The following is a 20336-nucleotide window of genomic DNA, read 5'->3' as shown; positions in this document are numbered from 1 at the left end:
ATTTGTAGGTCATAATCCTTGATAAGCTCTAACCACCGTCTTTGTCGCATGTTTAACTCCTTTTGGGTGAAGAAGTACTTCAGGCCTTTATGGTCAGTGTAGAACTCACATGTTGTACCATACAAATAATGTTGCCATATCTTCAAAGCAAAGACCACTGCAGCTAGCTCCAAGTGGGATAATTCTTTTTATGAGGCTTGAGTTGGCGAGAAGCATATGCAATGCCCTTTCCATTTGCATAAGTACATAGCCCAATCCTTTGTAAGCGGCATCACTGTAAATCACAAATCCCTCGATACCAGATAGTAGAGCAAGAACTGGTGCTATAGTTAACCTTGTCTTCAACTCCTAAAAGACAGATTCCCTTTGTTCTATCCACTTAAATGGAACACCCTTTTGGGTCAATTAGGTAAGCGACACTACAATTTTAGAAAAATCTTTAACAAATCTCCAGTAGTATTCAGCTAAACCCAAGAAGCTACACACCTCTGTCACATTCATAGGAGTTGGCCAATTCACAATGGCTTCTATCTTGTGTGGGTCAACAGAAACACATTCCTTATTAATTACATGTCCCAAGAACACTACTTCATGTGACCAAAACTCACATTTTTTCAATTTCGCATATAATTTCTTATCTCGAAGTGTTTGAAGAATTAATTGTAAATGGTTCTCATGAACTTCAATACTATTCGAATAAATGAGTATGTCATCAATGAACACAACTACAAATTCATCTAAGTACGGTTTAAAAACATGGTTCATCAAATCCATGAAGGCCGCCAGTGCATTAGTAACTCCAAATGGCTTAACCAAAAATTCATAATGCCTGTATCAAGCTTAAAAAGCTGTCTTCTTAATGTCTTCGGCTTTTACCTTTAATTGATGACACCTGGATCTCAAATCTTTTTTTGAAAAGACTTGTGCACCTTGTAGTTGATCAAATAAATCATCGATTCTAAGCAAGGGATACTTATTTTGTACAGTTACTTTATTGAGCTCTCGATAGTCAACACATAACCGAAGTGTCCCATCTTTCTTCTTTACAAAAAGAACCGGTGCGCCTTAAGAAGAGGTACTTGGGCAAATAAACCCTTTATCAAGCAGGTCTTGCAATTGTACCTTCAATTCTTTCATTTCAGCCAGTGACATTCTATAAGGAGTTTTTGAAATGGGTTGAGTTGCCGACACTGTATCAATTGCAAATTCAATTTCACGGTTCACTAGCTCTCCTGGCAACTCTTCTGCAAAACATCTAGGAATTCACGGACAACTGGAATATTGTCAACACACACATCCGTTGGTTGTCCATTCAAAATACTACACAAATACCCTTGACAACCCTTTTGCAATAACTTACACGCTTTCATAGCTGAGATCAAATAAGGCGAATGGATTACCCCATGTCCCGCAAAAGTAAATTCAAATTGTCCCAGAGGTCGAAAAATAACTTGCTTGGACGTACAATCAATAGTCGCATGGTATTTACTTAGCCAATCCATCCCCAATATTATATCAAAATAATCCATATCAAGAGGCAACAAATTAGCATATAATTGAACATCCCCAATCAAGATCTCACATGCAGGATAAATAGACGTACATAATAAAGAGCCCCCGATAGTGAAGACACACACAACACATAATGATTCCGTACATCTTTTCAAATTACGAGCAAATGTTTTTGACACAAAAGAATGGGTGGAACCCGAGTCAAATAACACATGAGCAGGGTGACCATAAATAGAGAATGTACCTAATACCATGGCCTCAGTATTCTGCACATCACTAGGAATAAGGGCAAACACTTTTCCCTGTCTTACATCATTTCTAGTACCAGTAGATTTAGCAGCAGTCTTTGTAGTTGGAGTTGGAGTTGAGCCGGCTGAACTTGTAGTGGTTTTATTCCCATTTTGTTGGTCTCTCTAAGGACAATCTCTCACTAAGTGACCCATCTTTCCACACTTGAAGCATGCCCCAGTTACCCTAATAACAAGTCTCACAGTGTCTCTTTCCACATTCCGGACAAACTGGTGCCGATTCACGAGTACAGGCAAAAGTACTCGAGGTCCCCAAATTCTGTTTCTCACTCTGTGATGCAACTGGTCCCCTTTGTACTTGCGTATTCTGTCTTTTTCCCTTTCACTCGGAGATTCAATTTTGAGCAACTATATTACCTTCAACCATTATCGCCCTTTCCAACACATCAACATATGTAGGCAATTTTAGCACATTGATCGGATCTAGAATGACGTTCCAGAGTCCTCCTTTAAATTTTCTTGCTTTCTTGTAATTGTAGACACCCCATTTTTGACCGACCTTAAGACTCAGACGTCATCGATTGAGCGCTCGGTGACTGCGCATGTTGTGTTCGTTCTGAGGTTATAGAGTCTCGGCTGAGAGCCTTGCCTCCGGACCTCGGGACTCTTTTGTGCTTTGCCTCGGTTTGCAGACCAGGTCTTGCTTTCTCTTCCCAGAGGGAGGGAGAGGTCTTGTAGACTATCTCTCAGTGGCCATAGGCTACTTTTCGTGGTCGCAAGCCACTATTCCCATTTGGAGACCAGTTTTCGATTTTCAGAGCCGTCGGCCGTGCGCCTCGGTTCGGGACCGCTTAACATTCTCCGTTTGGCATGGTTTTTGGCACACACCTTGTTTCCTCTCTCTAGAGGGACACTATGGCCCGGGAGACCACCTTTGTGGTCGCACACCACTTTCGTTGCTTAACAGCTTGTTTTCAGGGCACCCGGCTGCGCGTTTTGACCCCCGAACCCTCGTTTTGCATCTGTCTTGGTTCATTTTTGGCATGGACCTTGTTTTCATTGTTTGGGAGGTGGTACAAGGGTGGGAGACCACCTTTTCTCCTTGGAGACCACTTTTCTCCCGCCAGCCGGTTTTCTTGTCAAGAAGCTGGTCTCCTTAGTCTTTAAGCCACATTTACTGGTCTCCCACCATACCACTAGCTTGCATTCAATGTGGAGGCCATCAAATGGGGTTTCCGACCACCTTTCATTGGGTTGAACCTTTTGAACTGATCGGCCTACTCCCTCCAGTTTTGTCTCAGTGAGTTGATGCCAACTGTGCCAGCTGGAAGACACAGACTGTGTCTTCCATACACGTATATGGAGGATTTGAACCCTTGTTCTAGCTTCTTGAGAAAACTTAAACCTTTGTTCTAACTTCTTGAGGAAGCTTGAACCTTTGCTCTAGCTTCTTGAGGAAGCTTGAACATTTGCTCCTCTATAAGAGAGGACCTCCCTCTCCTTATACCAGGTTTTAAAAAAAATTTGTTTAAGGCAAAAGATATATCTCTCTCTATATCTCTTCATTTTAGGTTCAAAAGGGTCTTGTTCTTGACCTATTACACCACACCTCATAGCCTAACACCTCCACCATTGTCACTAAGTTCTTGGAGGGTCTTGAGAGGTCTCAAAGGTTATGTTTTTGGTCCAGAAGGTTGCTGGTTTTGCTGAGCTACAAGCGTAACTCCTTTTCCCCCTTTTTAAGCTCTATCTTGATCATTCAATAAGCCATACTTGCATGCATATTTAAGCTTTGTTTTCAACTGAAAAAAGTTTTTTTTAAAGTGCTTGTGATGTTTGTTTAAGACTATTTTGGTGTTGAAGGTCATTTACACTCTTGCATGCTTGTTTTAGCCTTGTTTTGTGCCATGCCATAAAGCCTTCAATCTAGTTCTTACTTGGCCTTTTAACCACTGAAATCTAGTGGATTTTCAGTGGTTGTTATGTGGTTTTGAGGTCCTAAATCAGAGATGGGTGACCCTCTCTCTTGTTGCCTTGTTTACTAGCATTTTTGGCCTATCAAAGGAGCATACATTTGCATGTTTTCAAAGCTTGGTTTAGGCCCTTTTTGGTGACTTTTAGGACCTGCCTAGACTCTTTCTAGGGCTAGTTTGGTCCCCTTTTGTTTTCTTCTTGCATGTGTAGAGCAATCCCTTTTATGGCTTATCAAAGTAGCACATCATTCTTGCATGTGTTGGTCATGTTTCAGTGGGTTTTTGGCCACATTTTGGCATGCCATGATTCTATTTTTGGCTGGTTTAGTGGCCTCTTGAATGCTTCACATGCTTGTAGTGTAAACCATGCTCACTAGCTTACGTTGCATGTTGTTTTGGCCATTGATTCTAGCATATTTTGGCCATACTTCAAACTGATTTTGTTCATATTTGGGCTGCCTTAGCTCTGTTTTGAGGCCTCTTGGTCGAATGATGTTTTCCATGCATACTTGTAGTGTAATATCCTTGCCTAGCCTTGAGTTTTGGAGCCCCTTGCATGCTTAACTTGAGGTGTTTCCATGTCTTGGCATCATTGAGCATGTTATTTCAGAGCCTATACTTGTGCCATGTTCCCATGTTTTCTACTCTTTAAATGCGTTTGAGAGTTGTGCTTATATACCTCATTTATGGGCCATTGCATGAACTTCATTTTTGTGCATTTCAAGCCATCGTCTTAGTCCATTTTGCCACTGTTTTGGGTCTACATAGGGACTGTTTGGGGTTGGTTTGTTCATTTGGGCATCGCTTTGCATACCTCTAATGTAATGCACTTCACTAGTTTCCGTAATTGTGCCATCCAACATGCATCGGGTGAGTTGTTTACATGATTCGGGACCATCTTGTATGTCATTTCAAAGCTGGAACATGTGTCATTGTATGCCATATTTCATCCTTGTCATGCTTTGGTAGAATTGCATTTTGTTCCTTAGGTTTGGTCCCTTGCATTAGTGCATGTTTGCATGTATCTTGTTGCCTCATTTTTATCATATTGGCCACTGATTTGGGTGTGGCCGAGGCCCATCCATCTTGGTTTAAGTCCATCTTACATTGTGTATGCCCTATAGTCCATGTTATTGCATGTTTGATCATTGCATTGCGTATGTTTGTGCATTGTGTATGCATGCCACATGATCCATGTGCAATGAGTATGCCATTGATTAGTTCATAGCATTGTGTATGCCATTTGCATGCTTGAATGTCTTTCCATGCATCTTCACATCACTTAGTTACATAGCATTTAGGTTGCATACTTAAAGTCGCATTGTGCATGCCATCGTTTGTTGCATTGTGTTCGGAATAGGAGTAAGTCCGAATACGGGAAACAAGGGACGTTTCGTACTCAAAGTGATGAAACATGCCTCGATTCTCGGTCGCCGACACTCTTGACTACACATGATGGAGTTTAGGCATTTATGTGTTCATATGTGCATTCATTCTATATTAAGTTGTGCAATTCGATTCCTCGGCCATCATGTATCGAGATGCGTGATTGGTGGCCCGAGGATCGAGACCTACACTCCTTAGAGCTTATGCAATGATAGGGAGAGTGGTCATGTACACATGTGTTGCAAATACCTTGTCGTGCCTCTCTCTTTTCCTTTATTGCAGAAAAACAGAATCCAGGAGCAGAAACTGGTCGGCCGACCAGCTTTTTTGGCAGGCCAACCACCCCTTTTGGTTTTTCTCACATAAACTGGTCGATGGGTGGTCTTCAAGCCCAATAGCTGGTCGGTGGCCCTCCCACAGATTCCCAGGGTGAAGTTTCAGCCCTCTAGAGCTTTGTGCAAATTTCTGAAATCAGTTGCAAACAAAGGCGAGCTAAGACATCGCGATGGATTTCTCGACAAGGCGACTCGAGCATGCATGCATCTTTTATCATTCAAAGTAGAGCTGAGGCAGCCCATTTTACATAATTTGCATGCTAGTTTAGTTAATTTGTTAATTAGCTAGTGTTGTGTAATAATTAGTTAATTCGATTCTGTACTATTTATTCGGACCCTCCGAGAGAGGGCAATGTTGTAATAAGTGTGCGTGTGTGTGATGTATATCTTCCAACCCTACTTCTTTCTCCCTTTTATTTACTAGCTTATGATGGTTAGTTTTAGGGCATGTTTCAATTAGCATCTATATGTTCGTATGTTTGCATTCATTCATCTGTATTGCATGCACTGGGCTCGGCGCATCATGCTAACTGCATCGTATTTCAATTCCAAGTTGAATACATATATCGATTGTTGCATCTCATATGCCATCTTAGAATAGCCGAGCCTATTGTAGTTGCATTTTTGCATGCGTTGCATTAGGCATTATTAGCATAGCTAGGATTCATGCATGATTTCTAATTAGCTTCTTTCTTTGGCTTGGAGCACTCGGTAAGTGTTTATGCTTTAGCATCCTTGTATGTGTGTGAGTGACTGCCATGATAGCATGTTTACCATGAGGCTATGTGCTTATGTGATATAACTGCCTGAATGCCCGTGGGTGAAGGTTGGGTTGCTTGAGTTGGAATAATTCGTCGAAACCAGTGTTCTAGCCTACTTGCGAGTAGCAAACTTCAATCCATTTTCAAAATAAACGGATATGCGATGCTTTGTTCCAACTTAGGCAATCCAGTCTATACTTGTATGTTGTGCGCATCACATAGTAATTCTAGGCTAATAAACCGGAATAAGAGCACATGTGTTCTTAAAAACTCGATATCATGTTTAGTAGTGGCCGATCTTTGATCGGGCGAGTGGGGTTACTCATTGCATGACCTTCCCCAATCGTACCCAAGTTCCCGAGCCGAGGCAACTTTGGTGATGACGGACACGTGGCCTTAAGCACGAGTCAAGGTTTCCTAAATTTCCCAAAATAAAACATTTAGGTGGCGACTCTGTATCTGGCAAAGCAGTCCATGTTTGGCACTTCTTTCTAAAAAATCAGTTTTTCAAAACGATTTTGCCGGATTTGGACTCTTTGGTGATTTATCAGTCTTGCATTGCACTTTGCGAGATCAGATTAAGAACCGTGACATTTGAGTCCGAACTGTAGTGAGCCCAAATGAACAAAATGGGATTGTCCCGGGACATTCGGGCGCGTCTACAGTAATCCATATCCACCATGTGTGGTGCGAAACGGGCTAGTTTTGCGAATTATGCTTCATATTGTACTATTGTCTTGTTTCCTTGCCTCAAAGTCTCAAACTCTGCCACTTTCTTATATCGCATACACTGTGGGAAATACTTGTCATAGACAAGCTCCAAAATTTGGGCCCAATTCAACCCTTGATGTTCATTTCTCGTGAGCATCCACCATCTACATGCTTCATCTTCAAGAGTAAAAGCAACGAGTTATACTTTCTGTGCCTTAGTGCATGGAAAGAGCTCAAACAACTTGATATGGGCCGAAAGGTACCACATTAAGGTTGCTTAAGTTATATTTATAGTCTTTCAATTTTGTTTATTTGGTGGAGATGATGTGTTTTGTGCACTTGTACAGATTTGGCAGGAAATATGCAAATTCAATCAAAAAGGGCGCAGAAGCAGATTATCTGTGTGAGAAGCAAAAAATTTGAGCTAGCCACCTCACCGCATGTGTGGCCAAGCCCCACGGCACGTGCAGCCCATCACCGCTTGAGCGGCCCACCTAGGGTTGTGTGCCTGAAATTTTCAATCTATTTTGCTGGGAATAAAAGGAAGAGAAAGGGGCTGTAAGAGGGTGTTGAAAAATTGAAGGAGAAATAGAAAGCTAGGGTTGGGAAAAAAGTGATTCTCAATCTTCAAAGCAAATTCCCATGGTGGGTTCCATCTCTTTCACCTCTTCCCACTCCTTCATGAGTGGCTAGGCTATTCTTTTATAAGGTTTTGATGAAACCCTAGCTATGTAATTAGGTTTTCTTTATTGGTTTTTGATTATGTAAAGGTTTGACCAATTGTATGGCGTTTTGGAAGTTTCAAATTTATATTTTCCACTATTTTTTTGAGTATTTGGCTTTCTGTGATTGTTGAATGCTTTCCATACAATGGTTTTCTTTTCTTTCATATTCAAGGTATGAGACAAGCCATACTACGAGAGATGAGTCATTTTGCTACCCTAGTTTAGAGCGAACGACTCATACTACTTGAGATGGTTCAAGGCTATACATTGAACGTGATAACTCTCTTGATAAGTGCTTCGAACTTGTAGTTGCGAAGTATTATTTAGTTTGAACCGTAGCATAATTGATTTCAAATTGAAACCTTATTTACGTAACTAGTGGTGAACTCATTGCCCTAGGTCTTTCCCCGAATCAGTAAGTTCATCCTTATTTATAATTGCTAGTTTATTCGTTTTGTCTAATTTAATTATTATTAGGTTATGAACAATCAATCTTTTTATCAAAATTAATTGAGGAATTTAAAAATTAAATTAGTTTGATTTCCCGTTTGTCTCTGTGGATTGATACTTGGACTTGCCATTATTCTAAAAGAATTTGGTATAATTTAGTGTTTACTTTTGGTGTGTGAAACGACTCATCAAATCTTGGTGCCGTTTTTGGAGACTTCTGGCAAAATAGTTAATTTAAAGTTACATTCTTATTTTAATTTTTAGTTTAGGATTTTATGTTTTCGTGTTGCTAAGTGTGCAGAGTTTTTGCAAGTGGAGCTATCATTGGAGTGCAAGCAGAGCGCAACCGAGCTTTAAAAACAAACTGCAGCATTAAAGTGTTAAAAAAAAATAAAAAAAGAAAATACTGGCAAGCAAAACACCAAAGTGCTAAACATAGAGAGCTCAAGTGGAGATTGGAGACAACAGTTTACACGTCAAGCATCCGTAAGACGAGTAAAGCGTTTTCGTTAAATCGTTGTGAGTATTTTCTCCTTTGATATTTTGCTTTCATAACTTAGCGCACAAGAGCAGGAACCGTGTGTGTGTGTGTGTGAGTGGTGTATGCATGGGTGTCGTTCTTGCCTCCTTGCATTGGGTAAATATGTTAGCTTACTTTAAATGGAAAGAATCATAACCTCCATTTGACCTCACTCTTCTCAAAAGAAAAATATTAAATTTTACTCAAGAAGCGGATGAGTTATTTTGTTATTGTTGGGAACGATACAAGAGCTATGTAGATGCTTGTCCACAACATGGCTACAAAATGACTCAACTCATTGCTTTCTTTTATAATAGGTTAAACTCTCAAACAAGTCAATTTGTAGACACAATATGGTCAACTGAAAATTTTGAGATGCTCCCAGCTGAGGTGTGGATTTCTTTTGACCAACTCATTCAAAACTTTCATAAGAGTGGATGCTGTGAGATTTTTGAAAAAGAGTTGCAAATTGAACCTAGTGAAGCCATAACACATCTCTCCAGTGATCCAACAACAGATATGTAGTTAGTATTTTTGCCACTTGAGCCTACCGTTGCACCCATAGATATGACAGAAACTCTACCCATAGTTTTGGCCTCTCATGTAGATGAAATTGATAGGGATTTAACTATAGAAAATTATAGTGATAAAGTAAATCAGCATAGGTGGAATTTTATTTTTGGTTTTGATTTTATTGTCTCCACCCGTGAGATTTCTTTACACACTTTACTTTTTACACACATATTTCTCCACTCCATTAATCATCCTCCAACAAGTCGTTTACAACCTAGTCCCGCACTCTTGAATGGGTTAATTTATTTTCGTTACAGGGACCCATATCTCATAAATTGGAAGAAAAGGCAAAAATAAGTTAGTGTTGATATTTGGCTGAAGACAATATATTTAGCTCTTCTCGGAAGGAAACCTAAGCATTTTAGTTTTAGTTCATTATTTATTATTTTGTATTTTTCAATGTGATATGTCAGGGCCAAATAGAAAAGTACACCTTTGAATGGAACTGTTGAGTACGACTTAACAAATTTGGTTTGAGGTAGATTACTTAAAGGAAGATCAACATGAAGTCTTGAAAAAAAAAATAGTAATAATAATAATAATAATAATAATAATAATAATAATAATAATAATTTGTTGTGTTTATTTTCTAACCCTTTTGTAGGTATAGTTTCCTTTCAGTTGGGAGGGCATCTTTCTCTGCCTTTCAGGAATATACATTTTATTGTGTTTTAATTCCCTTTCTTTTTATTGTTCTTGTCGGTCTTTTTTGGTATATGCCATTGAGGCCATTGTCATTTAAGTTGGGGGGAAATGCTTTTGTTTTTTGTTTAACAAATATTTAGATATATTGCGTGATATTGTTTTTGTCTTAAAAAAAAAGAACAAAAAAAAAAAAAAAAAAAAGAGAGACAAAAATAGTTTTTTGTGTAGTGTGCATGATTACGTTTCGTGTCTAGGAGACTTTAAATCTTCTAGAGGTGTAATTCCTTTGGTGTTAGCCGTGCCCAAACGGCATCTGAGAATTTGGTATAGCCATTTAACTGTGTTTGTAGTGAGTTCCTAGGAGACCAATTAAGACGGTGGAAACTAGAGTTCAAATGGCAATGCCTAGAATGCAAAGGTTTGGAATTTCTGAGACTAAAGTCTGGTTTAAATACCCAGGGGTGCAGAGATTGTTTCAAAATCACCCCGGCTTGAACTCTGTATGGCAGCCCCATAGGTTGAGTTAGCTTTATGCTCTTCGATTCTGGATAGCGAATCAACCTAGTCTATCAGCTTGTTGCAGAATAGGAAAAGCTACAAATATTGTTAGGGAGAAAAGTAGTACCCGTGGTTTTCGCGTGAAGATTATACCTTCATTGAGCATTTAGATGTTTTTGAAGTGCTATTTTTATTTTAGATGTACAATGAAGGTAGAAATGGTTTGATTTTTTTTTGGGTTGTAATTGGGTTTGTAAAAAAAAAAAAAAATAGTGTGTGTGTTTGGTTTGTCCCTGCTTCGCTGGATGTGCGCCTACGCCGTATGGTGAGATCCTCTCTCTCTCATTTTACTTTTTACTTTGTCGTTGCATACATTGAGGACAATATTGTATTCCAGTTGGGGGGTGAGGGTATTTATAAAAACAATTCATATTTGTACTTGCTGCACTTGATTGCACCACTTCACTTGATGTTCACTTTGTGCTAGTATGGTAGTGATATAACCATACGTTAATTGGGGAACATAGTGGACTTATATGAAAAAAGGTTTATTGGGTAAATACTCGCATGTGATGTTTGCACTAGGACAGTAGTTTGTGTTTGTGGTATTGGTACAATTGTTATGAGCATGCCTTGATTTACATAGACACACTTTCATAGCAGTGACCTCTCTATTCTAATCCCTAGTGTACATCATCGATAATTGCTAGTGTTGCAGAAAAGAATAAATGACTAGCCTTAATTCTCAAAATAAAAAAAAAAAACTAAAAAAAAAAAAAAACACTTGACTTGTTTGGGTCCGTAGCCTCTTTAACTCGAGTTAGTAAGCCCGTAGGGGTGTCTCTACACCTAGTGCCCTAAAACCATCTAGTTTGGGAGTCGTTGGCCCAATACTTGCTACATGGGTTAATTAGAAAGCTTGAGGGACTTAGATGCTGTACAGTTAAGGAAAAATAAGAAAAATGACTTGTTCAGATTTTTAGTCTTTTCAGCTCAAGTTATTAAGCCCGTAGGGGTGTCTTCACACCTAGTGCCCTAAAACTGTCTGCTTTGGGAGTCATTGGCCCAATGCTTGTTATATGAGTTGATTAGAAAGCTTAATGGATCAGGACATTGCACAGTCTTTTCAAAAAAATAAAAATAAAAATAAAACATTTTGAGAATCTTGGTTACAAAAGTTTAATCTTGTCTGTATATGTTGGGGGTTATTATGAGTTACATTGGGCTATTATAGTGGACAATTAACTAGTATGGAGATTGCACTTTACACCAAGGGTACTGATGATGTGTCTACTAGCATTCACAAATATAGGGGACTTTACTTTTGTATTAACTGAATTGTGGTTTTGGCTCAATAGATTCCTTCATGCTTGTCTACTGTGCCTTCAATGACTCATCATGTCTTAATATCACACTGTAGTGGCACATAAGTTTATTGTTAGGTGGAATAATGTGTTAATTGTTGTTAAGCAGATATGAATATGTTGATGTTTATGGATATCATTTCTAGAAACCCTTACAAGACTTTACTCTTCCATTTGAGGTAACCTTGTGGTTGAAAGGCTTGTTGCATATGCTAAATGCAACCGTGATTCCTACGAAAATGGCTTAGAGTTATTTTACTTCTCTTATTTCTTTTGTTTTTCTCGAGGACTAGCAAAATGTAAGTTGGGGGATGTGATGTGGGCCGAAAGGTATCACATTGAGATCGCTTAAGTTACATTTATAGTCTTTCAATTTGTTTATTTGGTGGAGATGATGTGTTTTGTGTACTCGTATAGATTTGGCAGGAAATATGCAAATTCAATCAAAAAGAGTACGAAAGCAGATTATCCGTGCGAGAAGTGAAAAATCCGAGCCAGCCAGCTCACCGCACGTGCAGCCAAGTCCAACCGCACGTACAGCCCATCACTGCTCGAGCAGCCAACGTAGGGCTGCGTGTATGAAATTTTCAGTCTATTTTGCTGGGAATAAAAGGAAGAGAAAGGAGATGTAAGAGGGTGTTGAAAAATTGAAGAAGAAAGAGGAGGCTAGGGTTTGAAAATTTGAAAAAGGTGATTCTCAATCTTCAAAGCATATTCCCATGGAGGGTTCCATCTCTTCCACTTCTTTCCACTCCTCCATGAGTGGCTAGGCTCTTATTTTCTAGGGTTTTGATGAAACCCTAGCTATGTAATTAGGTTTTCTTTTTTGGTTTTTGATTGTGTAAAGGTTTGAACAATTGTATAGTGTTTTAGAAGTTTCAAATTTATATTTTCCACTATTTCTTTGATTATTCAGCTTTTCTGTGATTATTGAATGCTTTCCATACAATGGTTTTATTTTCTTTCATATTCAAGGTATGAGACGAGCCATACTATGAGGGACGAGTCGTTTTGCTACCCTAGTTTAAAGCGAATGACTCGTACTACTTGAGATGGTTTGTGCCTATACATTGAATGTGATAACTCTCTTGATAAATGCTTCGAAAATGTAGTTGCGAAGTATTATTTAGTTCGAACCGTAGCATAATTGATTTCAAACTGAAACCTTATTTACATAACTAGTGGTGAACTCATTGCCCTAGGTTTTTGCCCAAATCAATAAATTCATCTTTATTTATAATTGCTAGTTTATTCACTTTGTCTAATTTAATTATTATTTTTATCAAAATTAATTTAGGAATTTAACAATTAAATTAGTTTAATTTTCTATTTGTCCCTGTGGATTGATACCTGGACTTGCCATTATTCTAAAAGAATTTGGTATAGTTTAGTGTTTATTTTTGGTGTGTGAAACGACCTATTACAACTTCTCTATGCCCAGCACCCATGCCTTTGCTTTCAGTCGATCAATTCCCCCCTTAAACAAAGGCGGTTTCATCGTCTTAAACTCTTTTGTAAGTGCAACTGTTTGGTCCTCGGCTTGGTGGTTTTGCACTACTGGTAGTGGTATAGGCACTGGTGGCGGCGCTGGTTGCCGTTGTTGTTGCTGTTGATGTCTTATCGCTTTTCCCATGTCCATTATCATCCATTCCAATCTATCAAGCTGTGTAGAGGTAGGCTCCTCCACTTCCTCTGCTCTCGTCCTTACAATGGTCTATATAACAATGGATTACAATACACATAGAAAAGATACACAAATACACATGTTCATTGCATAACATATACAAATCATTATATCATCTTTCATATTATATGCACATCATAGAGAAACAGCATGCATGCAACCTAAGTCTTTTCTAGACTCCTTAGAGCTCACATGGACCCATGTGTGAGGGAGTAACTTGTGCTCTGATACCAACTCTCACGACCCAAACCTGTCCCTAAAAGTTTGGATCAGGACTGGCCAGTAACCTTTTAATTACCTACAACCTTAGATAGATTACATGGAATTTACAATAATGGGGCCTAAGTGGAAGCAAATAAAATAACCGAACGTCCATTGAGCAGTGCTTATATGCCAGGGTTTTAAACATCATGTCATATATCGAAAGTTCACATATACAATTCATACATGCAAGTCCAAGCCATATAAGTATATACAAAGAGTTAACAACCCAAAATATACATATTTAACCAAATGTTCAGTAATAGCCACCAAAGACTTAACAAAAATGTAGCATCAAAGGAACTCCTCCAAAAAGACAAAAAGGGTCCAACTTTTGAGGCTTAACAAAGCAGGTCCATCAAAAGTTTCCTGAAGCTGACCTAAGGTTGGCCTCTGAGCTGATCACTTACATAAATATACATAAATACGGAGAGAGCAAGGCTCAGTGAGTAATAATAATGTAAGGAGGTTCATAAGGCCTATGTTTTGAAGAATAAATATACAACATATACATGTCTTATCCACAATCATATTCCAGAACAGCCTCGGGTCCACAGAAGATGGAATGGCCTTGTGCCCAACATAATACGGAACGAACTTAGACCCAACGTTATACAGAACGACCTTAGGTCCAACATAACACAGAACGACCTTAGGCCCAACATATCAACAGCTATTTTGAACATTATAGGGTAGATGGAACATCAACATGTCTCTCTCTCCCTTAGCCTTAGGGCCATTAGTCATAAACAATCCATATCAGACATAACAGCCTTAGACCTATCATACATAACATAAATAGAACAACCTCAGGTCCATTTCATATGCCATTGTTATCAAATGCTCCATCATTCTAAGAAAAACACAATTTATATAACGTATGCCATTCACGACCAAAAATACATAAACTGTAACGTATCGTTACACTACTATTACTCACAGTGATTTGGTCGTACAATGGTCCTTTCCGGCGAGTGACCTACATATGGCATACACACACAACTTGATATGCAATTAATCTTTTCTTAGCTTCTTCTCTTTAATCATTCTTCTATTTCGTTCAATTTCTATTTATCTTTAAGCGTTTCGGAAGGCTTAACCATACACATTAACAGATTCAGAGGGTCGAAAAGATAAATAGAAAGCAACAATTTTCATCTCTGTTTCCCGCACGTGCGGAAGACCTCCACTGCACGTGCGGAAAGGTGCGCTGCATGTGCAGCCCGTACGTGCTTTTATTTCAGATTGTTCAACTTACTTCCCCTGTTATCCGCATGTGCGGATGTGAGCCCCGCACGTGCAGTTAGGGCTCTATTGTGCAATTTGAAAATCCAACAATTTCATGCTTTCCAAAGGCATTTCTAGGGCTCAATTCAAGCACTTTCATTTCAAAAACATGACATATGAACATAGTAAACATGAAACTCAAGCTCAAATAACTTACTTTAATTTGACATATAACTTTCTAACTTCCAAAATTCCTTCTTTTTCTTCATCTTTTCATAGTATAAAAAACATATACAAACATATATACATACATGAGTTCAAAGCATGCAAAAACTAAAGATAAAAAGGCAATGGCTCACAATCTAACACAAGACAAACTCAAAAATAAAGGAATCAACTCTTAACTCAAACAAATGTAAGCAATCTATGTTAATTTCATGATTTTTTGTTTTTTTTTGTTCCAGCAAGATCACCACTCCAAAACCCTAACTTTTATGAGTGTTGAAGCTTCATATTAAGGCTTAATTCTAACAAATTGAAGAAAGATTTAAGGTATTTGAGTTGATTACCACTCACCTTGAGCCAATCTTTGATTTGCTCTTTCAATTTCCTTCAATCTCCAAGCTTAGGTTGAAGTTCTTCTTTGCTCTCTCTTTCTTCTCTTCTTTCCTTCTCTATAAGTTCCTCCAAAAGATATTTTTATGTTTTGAGTCTAAGTGTTAACTCTAAGGCTCATGTATATATCTATACTAACCAAGGTCAAGTTTATTTGAGCCTAAGTTGGGCTTAATTAAGAATTTAGCCAAATAAATCTATTTAATTCATTACGAATCAAATTTTTACAAAACTTCATATAATGTCCTGAAAATCATGCTAATCATAACTGTAAAGTCGATTTCGGTTTATCGCGCCTCTAAGGCCTTCAATTTTCAGTCCAAAGGTCACAATTTCAACAGATTTTCTTATAATCGACAGATACATGTTTCTAAACATGTAATACACAAATTTAAACATGGAATTTCACATCAAACACATAATCACACATATAATGAGGGAATTAAAGCATATGAAAGGGTCGGGTTGTTATAGGTCGGAACCTAACTGTGCAAGTTTTTGGATTTTCACTAAGGATACATAGACCAACACAATAAAAACTACGACCACACCCCATAACTAGATCCATCACGGTATTCACCCATTTTTTTTTATCAAAAACCAATACATGTATAATGTTCAATGTGTAATGATGCTGAATGCACAATGGATGAGAAATTAGTCTCAATTCAACTTAATCTTCATGCAATGTCTACAACAATCAAGACTATCATCCACCAATAGCCCAAAACAGATATCTCTATACATTAGATAATTTCCAATTAAAATATACAATTTCATCATTTACAATGGGAGTGATATTACATATTCAATTCCATCATCTTCATCAACATAACAATTATTCCAATTTCACAATATCCAACATCATTTTCCATTTTCCTTTCACAATTTCAAATATCCAAAATTAGGGAAAAACTCCCTTTATTTATAAAATCAATTTTAAGAAAAAGTTTCCATCATTTCAACACAACTAATCCATAAACATATTTCCATATCCATTTTCAAGAGTCAATTTGGAAAACCCCTCTTTTGATTTCAAACCAAACCCTAGGTTTTACCAAAAATTTCCAAATAAACAACCCTTTTTAAAGAGCAAATAACTAAGCTAAAAATCATATAAAAGAGTCAACTAAATCCTTACCTCAAAGTAGAAGACACAAAGAAAAGATGGGTAGAACTTGATGGTGTCAAAACACTAGATGCTCCGATTCAAATGAAGCTTTCGACGTGCTCTACGTTTTTCACCAAAGGACTAGGGTGAGGAAACTCACGGATTGAGAGTATTTAGGGCTAGAAATGAGAACTAGAGGGAGAGTACAGATCTAGGATTTTGGAATGTTTAGAGAGATAAAGAGATGAAAAAGTGATCCAAAAAGCCTTCCTCTCAGACTGATATACGCACAGATCGCTTGAGCGCAAGAATGGTCGTTTGAGCGATAGACAAAAACGAAGAAACCGATCAAGCGACCAAAACCACCGCTCGAGCGCACAATGACCCCCTCCTAGTAGTTCAGACTTGCAAAAGTTCGCTCGAGCGCAAGAAAGACCACTTAAGGGAAGAATCCAAACTTTTAGTAGTTTTGCAAACTGTAAAAGACCATTCGAGCGCAGAAATGGTCGTTCGAGCAAACAAGCCAAAATCTGAGGAACAACTCTTTGAAAAACTAACTTCCCAACCTGCTTCAAAAACAACCAAAACTCCCAATAGTCAAACCCAACAAATAACAAGATAGAAATGAGTTGAACAGTTAAATACAAGGGCCCTTGAATCCAAAAGTAATTAAAAGGGTCGAGCTAAAACCAGAATCATTATAATCTCCCCCCTTATGAAATTTCGTCCTCAAAATTTAAATTCAACATTTATCAAAGGAAAGTTAAACAATTTCCATACAACCAAATTTGTAACAAGGATACACCAAACCTTTCAACACCAACTATCACAGTTCAACTTCCCTAAAACATATACAATGTTCATATATTACAACATTTACAAATTTTTTCCACATAAGTTTTAAACATGAACAAATAGGTTTGGATACTTCTCACAGACTTCTGCCTCACGCTTTCAAGTCGCCTCTTCAACCCTATGGTGGCGCCACAACACTTTAATCAATAGGATAGTCTTGCTTCGCAAGACTTGGTCCCGCAAGTCTAAAACCCGTACCGATCTCTCTTTATACAAGGCATCCTCATCTACCTCTAACTCTATCCAATCTAACACATGGGAATGATTAGACTCATATTTCTAGAGCATACAGATATAGAACACGTCATGAACCTCAGACAGTTGGGGCAGCAAGGCCAAACAATAAGCTACTTTCCTGATTCGCTTTAGAATCTCAAAAGGGCCAATAAATCTATGAGACAACTTCCCACTCTTCCCAAACCTTATCAAACCTCACCTCAGTGATATCTTTAGGAACACATGATCCCTTATCTCAAAAGACAACGGTCTCCTCCTACGGTCGACATAGCTCTTCTAGCGACACTGAGCTGAAGCCAACCTCTTACAAATAAGAGTGACTTTCTCAGTCGTTTTCTGGACTAGTTCAGGACCTAAAATAGGTGTGTCACCAACCTCAACCCAACACACTGGACATCTATAGGGTCGGCCATACAAGGCCTCAAACGGCGCCATACCAATCCTTGCCTAAAAATTATTTTTTTTAGGAAAACTCCACCAAAGGTAAATGCCTCTTCTATGACCCCTTAAAATCAAGAACACGACCTTGAAACATATCCTCTAAGATCTGAATGGTTCATTCGGAATGCCCGTCAATCTGAGGATGATAGGCGGTGCTAAAAGTCAATCTAGTGCCCAAGGCATTCTGTAGGCTCTGCTACAACCGAGTTGTGAATCGAGGATCTCTATCTGAAACAATAGTCACAAGGATCCCATGAAGTCGAACTATGCCCCTTACATAAAGGTCGGCAAGATAATCTACCGAATCACTTGTGCGCATAGATACAAAATGTGCTTAGTTAACCAGTAAACTATCACCCACATGGCATCATTACCCCATTGAGTCCTCGGAAGACCCACAACAAAATCTATTGTGACATACTCCCATTTTCACTCAGCTATAGGCAAGGGTTGCAACAAACCCGCTGGTCATTGATGTTCAGCCTTCACTTGCTGACCAGTAAAGCACTTTGAAACGAATAAGGCCACGTCTCTCTTTATCCCCCTTCACCAAAACTGGTGGCTAAGGTCGTGGTACATCTTCGTGCCTCCCGAATGTACCTCAAGACACGAATGGTGAAACTCTTGGAGTACCTCCTCCCTACAAGATCCTGGCACGAAAAAATGGTTCAAATACCTCACACTAGAGTCAGAATACACATTAATTCAAGCCCTCTTTTACCTTTCCACTAGCTATCTTTCCTCGAATAGCCTCTACCTCATGATCATCCCTCTGTGCTTTTATAGTTTGGCTTACAAGTGTAGGTTGTACAACTATAATAAACAAGACAGTCGACTCACCAGACTCACCCCAGATGCAAATCGAACTCACGCAATACTTGCTACACTGCTTACTGACTTCCTACTCAAGGCATTGGCTAATACATTGGCGTTCCCCGAATGATAGTGCAACTCAAAATCATAATCCTTCATAAACTCCATCCACCTCCTCTGTCTCAAATTCAAATCTTTCTATGAAAATAAATACTTTAGACTCTTGTGATCGGAAAATACTTTGAATTTCTCACTATACAAGTAATGCCTCAAGATCTTTAAAGCAAAAATCACTGCCGCTAGTTCTAGGTCGTGAGTAGGATAGTTTTTCTCATGAGTTTTCAACTGTCTTGAACTGTAAGCTACCACCTTTCCCTCTTGCATCAACACACAACCTAACCCTTCTCGAGACACATCACAATAAACTGAATAGCCCAAACCTCTCTCCGGAATAATCAACACTGAGGCAGTGGTGAGTCTAACCTTAAGCTCTTGGACTGACTTTTCACAAATCTTACTCCACACAAATTTCACACCCTTCCTTGTCAATCTAGTCAACGGTAAGGCCAATATAGAGAAGTCTTTCACAAAATGTCAGTAATACCTAGATAAGACCAAGAAACTCCAAATCTCAAAGGCATTCTTAGGTTATTCACAATCTTGCACTGCCTCTATCTTAGAAGAGTCTATCGTCATTCCTTCCTCGAATACCACATGGCCTAAGAACTTGACTTCTTTTAACCAAAATTTGCACTTCTCGAACTTAGCATACAAACAATGGGCTCTAAGCAACTCAAGTACAACTTGCAAATGTTTCTCGTGTTCCTTCTCAGAGGATGAGTAGATCAAGATGTCGTAAACAAAGACAACTACAAAACGGTCTAAGATATCACGCAAAACTTGATTCATCAAATCCATAAACGAAGCTGGTGCATTGGTTAGCCTAAAAGGCATCACTAAGAACTCGTAGTGGCCATACTGCATATGGAATGTCATTTTTTGAATATCCTCCTCCTTCACCTTCAACTGGTGATAACCCGATCTCAAATCAATCTTGGAAAAACAACAAGACCCCCTCAACTAGTCAAACAAATCATCTATACGAGGTAGTGGGTACTTATTCTTAACATTCACTCGGTTTAGTTTTCAATAATCAATACACAGTCACAAAGTGCCATCATTCTTCTTAGCAAAGAGAGCCGGTGCTCCCCAAGGCTATGTACTAGGGCGAATGAAGCCCTTATCTAACAACTCTTGGAGTTGACTCTTTAACTCAAATAACTTGGCAGGTGCAAATCTATATGGTACCATAGAAATCGGTGTTGTGCCAGGCACTAAGTCAATAGAGAACTCAATCTCTCGATGGGGTGACAAACTAGTAGGATCCTCAA

At 38.7% G+C, this 20336-nt stretch overlaps 1 non-coding gene across 1 annotated transcript; it reads right to left on the bottom strand.

The window, feature by feature from the left end:
* Positions 1 to 8795: 8795 nt before the first annotated feature.
* Positions 8796 to 8902, bottom strand: LOC114281140 (small nucleolar RNA R71). The gene has a single exon (XR_003635805.2). It is a non-coding gene; the product is annotated as a small nucleolar RNA R71 (small nucleolar RNA).
* Positions 8903 to 20336: the final 11434 nt, after the last annotated feature.

The sequence above is a fragment of the Camellia sinensis genome, chromosome 5 (genome assembly GCF_055761805.1).
Source record: "Camellia sinensis isolate YWXY chromosome 5, ASM5576180v1, whole genome shotgun sequence".
Taxonomy (NCBI): Eukaryota; Viridiplantae; Streptophyta; class Magnoliopsida; order Ericales; family Theaceae; genus Camellia; species Camellia sinensis.
The sequence above is the reverse complement of the archived record's forward strand: the minus strand, read 5'-3'. Positions and strand labels throughout refer to the sequence as shown.